General features: G+C 43.2%; 1 long non-coding RNA gene across 1 annotated transcript; it reads left to right on the top strand.

Moving 5' to 3' along the window:
• Positions 1-240: 240 nt before the first annotated feature.
• LOC140909970 (uncharacterized) lies at positions 241-6892 on the top strand. Its single transcript, XR_012158393.1, has 4 exons — positions 241-310; positions 711-794; positions 4891-4969; positions 6318-6892. It is a non-coding gene; the product is annotated as an uncharacterized lncRNA (long non-coding RNA).
• The last annotated feature ends 861 nt before the right edge of the window (positions 6893-7753 follow it).

Below are 7753 nucleotides of genomic sequence, written 5' to 3'. Positions count from 1 at the left end.
TAAATCATTGTCTCAGTGAATTTACTTCTTATGAAAAAAAGTATATATTTTATCATAACATCTGAGCAGCAAACTTTCCATTAACCAATGTTAAAAATTAACTTAGGTATGTTTTGTATTTTGATTTGAAGTTCACTTTTTCTTTCCTTCTGTAGTACGCTCGCTCTCTTTCTTTCTCTGCTTCTTTTTCAGGATCTGTGTTTTCCTTCAGACCTTTTATAATGTTGAGTAATTTATAGTTTTATTTTTTCATCCTTCTGTCATGCTGAGAAGACTTTTTTCTCTTTAGCAGCTCATTTTTCCTTTTGGAGTAAGTCAGTCTCTTTCTCTCATATTCATTTGTTTTATCTCTGTATCTTTTATTTCCTCATTCTAGCTTTCTTATTTTTCCTTTAGCCAAGTCTGTCCCTTCTCTGTTAAATACTTCCCTCAAACACCTTCCCTGCTTCTTCCTTCATTCTCCCTCCAACCATCTGTCCTCCTCTCTGCATGTTCCTCCAGTCCCTCCTTCCTCTAACATGTTCCTTTGTGTTTCTTTTTCACCCTTTCCTTCCAAACCCTTACAACACTTCCATAGGACCTGGCCGATCAGGCTTCCCCTGCTCCTATCAGTAGGGTGGCAATCAGCCTGCAGAATCCCTTCTAGTGCCCATATGCTGTGTAGATTACTGAGGAGTACTCATTCCTTCACATTTTCCTGTGATTCTCAGGAGGAAGTGGACGTCACCACCACTCCCTGATGAGAAGAGCTTATCTGCATTAAGGACGGGGAGCTTCAGTCTCAACTGCTAAAGGTCTGAAAAAGTGCTACTATGTACGAGACTGTTTTGCTGGGATCCTAGCACCCAGGGAGATCTAAACTACAGTGGCTTTGAGTCATTAAGTTTGGATCCAGATTGATTTTCAGAGGTTTTGAGAGCTGAAGTTTTTCAGCCAGGTGAGGGGGATTAGCAGAAGACTCCTTGAAGTCCATTAGAGATCTCACTAGGCAGATCAAATCTAATTGGGAAGCACTTATGATACCTACAGTAATGGACACTACAGAAAACCCTAAAAGAAAGATTTCTGAAGCTCATTAGCCTGGAAACAGAACTAAATTAAATATTGCTGGGGAGCCTCATATGAGAGCATGTATAGTTTAGCAGCTGAGAATCTAAAGTACTAGGAGAAGTGACCCACCCTATTATGATAGTCCCCAAATAATTTTAAAGGCAGTCTGTTTTTAAGAAAGTGTCTATTTTACCTGAGATAAATACAGATATTTTCTCTTGCCCATTTGTATGTGAACAGGTGTGTACACTGTGTGGGGTCATTTTCATGTGTACGCATTTTTACCTTGGCCAACTGCTTTCAGATCCAGGTTAGAACAAGCATTAACACAAACTTGTGTAATTAACTTGGGTTTGAGGTTTTGCGTTGCGGGTTTCTTTAAAAGCAAGAGTTGAGTTTCACATGTTTACAGGCCTTGTTCTGAACAAAGCATGCAAGGATTTAATGGGCCACATGCTGCATCTTTAGTACGAGGAGCCGATAAATATATTAAAATTTAAAGTGTGGGGTTTTGTGGAGCTGCACTTTTCTGATGGCCAGGTTATATTACCCTATGGTGTTGAAGAGCAGTAATGAAGTATTACATTTTTGGTCTTCTTTGATCATGAGTCTCCTTCCTCAGGATGATGGCCTGTTGAAAGCCTTGCACTTCTATTCTAAAGTACTTATATGGGCCCATCACTATGACCTTGAGCACCTCACAGTCTTTAATGTATTTGTATGACAGGTTGGGCCCCTTGGGATGCCACCTGACAAGCTGAGAGACCACTGAGTCCACCTGTTATGCCAGCCTGGGATCCTTTTTACCTGTCTTGCTGAGCCAGGCCATTAAGCCTCCTCCAGCAAACACACAGGCAGGGCCACACGCAGCTGCAGACCAAAACAGACACTGAGATCAGTTCTGGGACGGCTCAGCTTAAGGGATTTGTCCCAACACTCAGATGTCCACCTCCCTTGGAGTGCAGACCCAAAGGTATATTATGAAATCCACCTCCTCCCTCAATGTGGAGGAAGATATGCACAACTTCTCCACCCACCTCGCAATTTGAAGTTACAGAAACAGGGTTTAAGAAGAAACAAAACAAATTTTATTAACTATAAAAGGCAGATTTTAAGTGCTTAAAGGGGTAGCAAACAGAACAAAGCAGATTACTAAGCAAATAAAACCAAACATGCACACTAAGCTTGTTTCACTTAAGGAATTGGTTACAAATAGTAATTTCTCAACCTAGATATTGTTGCAAGCAGATTACAGAAAGTCTTGAAAGGCAGATACGCTAGTCTCCAGCTTGAAACCTCAGTTAGTATTACTCACAAGCTGGACACCCTTCCACCCTTTTTTGGGCTCAATCATTCTTTCCCTCCCCCCCCCCATTCAGTTCTTGCTTCCAGCTCTTTTTCAGTGTCTCTTAGGGTGGAAAGGCAGAGGAGGACCATGATGATGTCACTCCCCTGCCTTATATAGCTCTTGTGTAAGGCAGGAACCCTTTGTCTTCTAGTGGAAAACCACTGGCATTCCAAAAGGGGAGGAGAGGTATCCAGCACCAGGTGACTCAGACCCATGTCTCTGCAGGGCTGTGGCAGCCATTGCTCATAGGCTGTCTCCAGCATCCACAGGAAGACTAAGCCCTTTCGCAGTCCATGGTCTCTGCTAATGGCCCATTAGCCCTGTCTGGCTTTTCCAGTGTTGCACCTGAAGAGCTCGTTGGGGTTGACACCCAAAGTAACACATTTGAAATACAGATACATAGTTAATATTCCTAACTTCAGATACAGAAATGATACAGGCATAGAAATTGAATAATCACATTCAGTAAATCATAACCTTTCCAATGATACCGTACATGAGCCATCTTGCATAAAGTATATCTCAGTTATGTCATATTCATATCATAAGCATATTTTCATAAAGAATATGGAGTGAAATGTCACAGTATTTATCCTCACAAACCTCCATGAGGTAGCAATATGCTATTATCTCCATTTTATGGATAGGGAAGGGAGGCACAGAGAGGCTCAGTGACTTGTCCATGGTCCTACACGAAGTCTGTGGGGAAGCAGGAAATTGAATCCCAATCCCCTAAATTCTACATGAACACCCTAATCACTGAACCATCTGTCCTCATGTCACATTGACCTTGACTATAAACGGGGTAAAATTCAAGTTTTAATACAGTGCCTGCATTTTTCTGTTTAAAAATGTCAATACATGCAATGGAACTTGTCAAAACATTTAGTTCAAAAACAGACGAAATGTGGCCTGTTTTCAAAAAACAAATATTTTAGTTTCTTCGCTGGTTTTTGGTTGTTTGTTTGTTTTGTTTTTGTTTTTTTTAAATTAAGCTTTTGAAAAACCAAAAGTAATCTGAAAACTGAATAATTTGTTGGGTTTTTTTGGGGGTGAAAACAAAAATCTTTCCATCTTTTGACATTTTTTGTGCAAAATACTTATCACTTTCCAACCAGCTTTAATGTAATAATATTTTGTGCTTACACTGCATTTCATCTGACAGTCTCCAAAGGCTCTATAACATTTACCCACCTTTATTAACCTCATTTCACAGAGGAAAAATTGAGGCCCAGATAGGTTAAAATGACTTGCCCACACTCACACAGCGAATCAGAATGAGAGTTGGAGCTGGATTAATGAGGTCCCCTGTGACCTCACTGCCATGTGCCCCTCCCTCCTTTGAGTAACAGCATCCAGGGCCATCCACACAAGTGCTGCCAGCGGGCTGATGGGTGGTTCAGCACCATTCCCCTTTAGACAGGCTAAGCCTCCCCCTTTCCACACTGCCCACTTTTGTTCACAACATAAAAGGGTAGAAGCTTTTAGATGAAAGCTCAGATTATGATTTTATCATGTGATTCCAGGAACTGGGACCCGAGGCATGGCCCACAGTACCTATGCTTTCATCTAACCCTGGGTAGGGGATCCTGGTCTTGTGAAGCCCAGTCCCTTGTTCTAAATAATTGTTCTAGTTAAATAATGCCTAAATATTGTGGTGCTGGTTGCAGACAGCAGACAGCTTTACTGTGTTTTTCACATTCATTGACTTTCAGACCGTGCACAATTTCACTGCACATCCACACATCATTGAACTAATAGTTATATATTTTGGATTAAGTCTAAATACTTAGAGTTTCTATCTTTCAAGGTCTTTCAGGTTATATCCTGTTATCTTTGTCTGTGTGCTAAACAGATTTAAAGTCTCTGGACCATCCCTTAAGAGTCTAACAATAGGATTAGAAAGACCATTTGTAGGGTTGTACATAAAATACGCATCAGAAAGATTAGTGTGGGCTAGCCATTGCAATGTATGGTGAAACTATCAAACTATGCATTATTTTCCAAAGGCTTTTTATAAATATAAACCTTACACGCTTTTAATCCATTTCTTTAAAGATTATATGCACTGAAATAGCCATTTTTCTATTGTGGCAAATGAGCATAAAGCATAAGAGACTTTTCTGTACATATTGTATACAAATTATACATGTTGATGTATAAATCAAAACAAATGATAAGTGAATACATAATACAGTGAAAAAACAGATATACAATATTTAAAACAGAGTGTAAAGGTTCCTTGTTATACCACCCATTTGCAGGGTGGTCATTACAAAACAGAAGGAACACATTTTAATATTTCATGTAAATATCACCCTGTGCTAAACAACCTTCCACATTAAAAAGGTTTAACTATTCTAGATCCACCCTTCCTTGAATACGAGTAAAGCACCTACAGATAGAGAAAACGTGCAAAGTGTAAATTGCCTCATCAAAGCTAATTTTTACAAACTGCCTGCTTGAGTTATTTTTTGCTTTCCAACATGCAGTTTTAACAGGAGTGCGGAGCCAGTTTTTGACAAGACGTAAAATATCTGATATGACCCATTAAACAGAATGAAAAGATTGGTAAGTACCTACCTTGTCCTCATTTTCTTTGGGTTCAGCTCTTGTACCTTTTTCAGTCTTGCAGCACTCCCATGATGCTGGCAGACCCACAGCACAGACCTGACTGATACATTGTGACAAACTCTCAGCCTCCCTTCTGTTTAGCGTCAATGTAGATTGCTCGACTTTGTGTGTTTATTTCCAGACAGAGGCGTTATTGTGAGAATAAAGAACCAACATGAGAAACGATGGATCTTGTTAAGGCACACTGTGTTCTTCCAACATGTCAAAGAGAATTTGTCTATTCACCAACTACCGGCTTTGGCTGTAGGTCACTAGGGTGCTAATGCCAAGCAAGGCTAAAGGCCTTGATAGGATTTAGGGGTAATCTTAGGAAGAAAGAGTGAGAACAGATATTATTAGCATTTGGGTAGGCAATTGCTAATCCAGCAATAATACAATCTGGGTGGAACAGAAGACAGTACAAAACTGATTAACCATTTCACTCACAAATACAAATGAAAGAGGTTTCTGCCAAGTGGAGGGTGGGGAAACCCGGTGGACCAGTTTATATTCCATCTTAGTCCCGCAGCCCACCGGTGATATCGGCTGGCGGCTCCTCCATAGAGCCATGAGCATGGGCGTGTACTTGGAGCGGTTCACCTCTGTCCCTGAAGCCTGTCCCTTTGGTGGCACGAGGGAGACCCTGGCGCACGCATATCTTCAGTGCGCCAGGCTGCAGCCCCTTTTCTGGCTCCTCCAGAACCTCTTATTGAGGTTCTGGCTCCACTTTTCCCCGCACTTGTTTATTTATGCACACCCGATTCGAAGCCCACAAAGTCGCGGGACCACCTCGTCAATCTCCTCCTAGCCATGGCCAAGGTGGCCATTTGTAACACCCGGGAGAAGAGGTTGGCAGGGGGGCAGCCTGCGACTGTGAGGCTGTTTTTCGCTCCTTTATCTGTTCACGCATCCAGGCAGAGTTCCCCTGGGCAGCGGCTGCTGGCTCTCTCGACGTCTTCGAGGAGCAGTGGGCACTGTCTGGGGTTCTCTGCTTGGTGTCCCCTTCAGGTTCCCTACTTGTGGCCTTTTGACCCCCACGACTTTCCATTATTGCATTTGTTGTCCCCCACACTCAGTTGGGTTCCGGATTTAGTAGCCCTTCCCTAGGCTGGGGGAGGGGCTTTTAGCAGCAGCTTTTAGCACATCCCAGTGCTCAAAAGAACCACTCTCTTATATCCTTCTGGTCGGACTCCGTCACAATACATATTCCATGTTTTCCTCTCTCTCTAGGCATTTCCGTGTGTAGTTTTTCTAGCTCTAACACTATTTATCTCAATGGTAAGACTAAATCCTGTTCTTATTACAGGTAAGCAAGCAGCAAGAAAACACAAGAGTAAACCAGCCATGCTCAGCATATCTCCCAAATCCTAGTCCATACATTGCTCTGCAAAAAATAGTCAACTAAACTGCATTTCATGGATTATTATTCATCAGTTATTTTGCAGTAATGCTGAAAGGGCCTGGTGACGACTGGAGCCCAATTGTGTTATATTCTGTTCACACACAGCAAGACACAGTCTCTTCCCTGAAACGCTTACAATCTAATCATACATTCCACTGTGATAGCAGCATTGAAAGGTCAGTTCTGATCAGGTGGTTATAATTGTTTCAAACACTGTACCGAATAGACTTAATTAGATCTGTAGGAACCTTCTGCTCCCACACAATCACACTTCTATATTTGCTATAGCTGTAATTTAAAACAGGCTTATACTTCCTGAAAAATGGATGTGTTGATCTATGAAGTAACGTTTGTCTTCACTTGTAAGACAGGGAGATGGGAACATAACATTTATGATTCTACTGCTATTGAGTTATCACTGCTCACTATCCTCATGAAGATAAGTGTCAGAACAAAGATCAGCTGTCATGGATTCCTCACAGATGCCAAGAACAGAAAAAAAAAATAAAAATCAGAGTTTAAAGACAGAAAGCCCGTATCACTGAAAATAATGCGTGAACTGCTTAAGGATTTCCTGGTTGTATGTCTGAATGAGCAGAAATCATTCCAAAACTTCAGTTATTCAGGCCAAGGGAAAGATCTGAAAATGACACATGGTCAAGTGTTGACCCAATAGGTCTGGCTAGACTCAAGGCTAAATTTAAGCCTATGATGTTGATTCTAGGTCAGGGGCAGGCAAACTTTTTGGCCTGAAGGCCACATCAGGTTTCAGAAATTGTATGGAGGGCCGGTTAGGGGAGGCTGTGCCAGGCTGTGCCCCTGCCCCCTATGTGCCCCCCCTTGCTTCTTGCCCCCTGACAGCCCCCCACCCCTGGGACTCCTGCCCCATCCAACCCCCCATTCCCTGAAGGGCCCCCCAGGACCCCAGCCCCATCCACACACACCCAGCTCCCTGTCCCCTTGACCACCCCCAGAACTCCTGCCCCTGACTGCCCCCCACCCAGGGGCTGCTCTACCAATTTTGCCGTCCCAAGCAGTCACCGCCGAATTGCCGCCGCACCCGGAAGAGCGGCAGGGCTGCCGCCCAAAAGCTGCTCCGGGGAGAGCGGCAGAGCTGCCGCCAAATTGCCGCCGCGGGACACGGACTGCCGCCCCGTTCTGAATGCTGCCCCAAGCACCTGCTTGGAAAGCTGGTGCTTGGAGCTGGCCCTGCCCCAACCACCCCATCCAACCCCCCCTCCTTCCTGACTGCCCCCCCAAACCACTGCCCCCATTCAACCCTCCCCCCGTTGCCCACCCTCTGTATGAGCCCATGTAGCATATTCTTAAAATTTAAATAA

The sequence above is a fragment of the Lepidochelys kempii genome, chromosome 4, assembly GCF_965140265.1.
Source record: "Lepidochelys kempii isolate rLepKem1 chromosome 4, rLepKem1.hap2, whole genome shotgun sequence".
NCBI classification, from domain to species: Eukaryota; Metazoa; Chordata; order Testudines; family Cheloniidae; genus Lepidochelys; species Lepidochelys kempii.
This window is presented reverse-complemented; position numbering and strand designations above follow the sequence as displayed.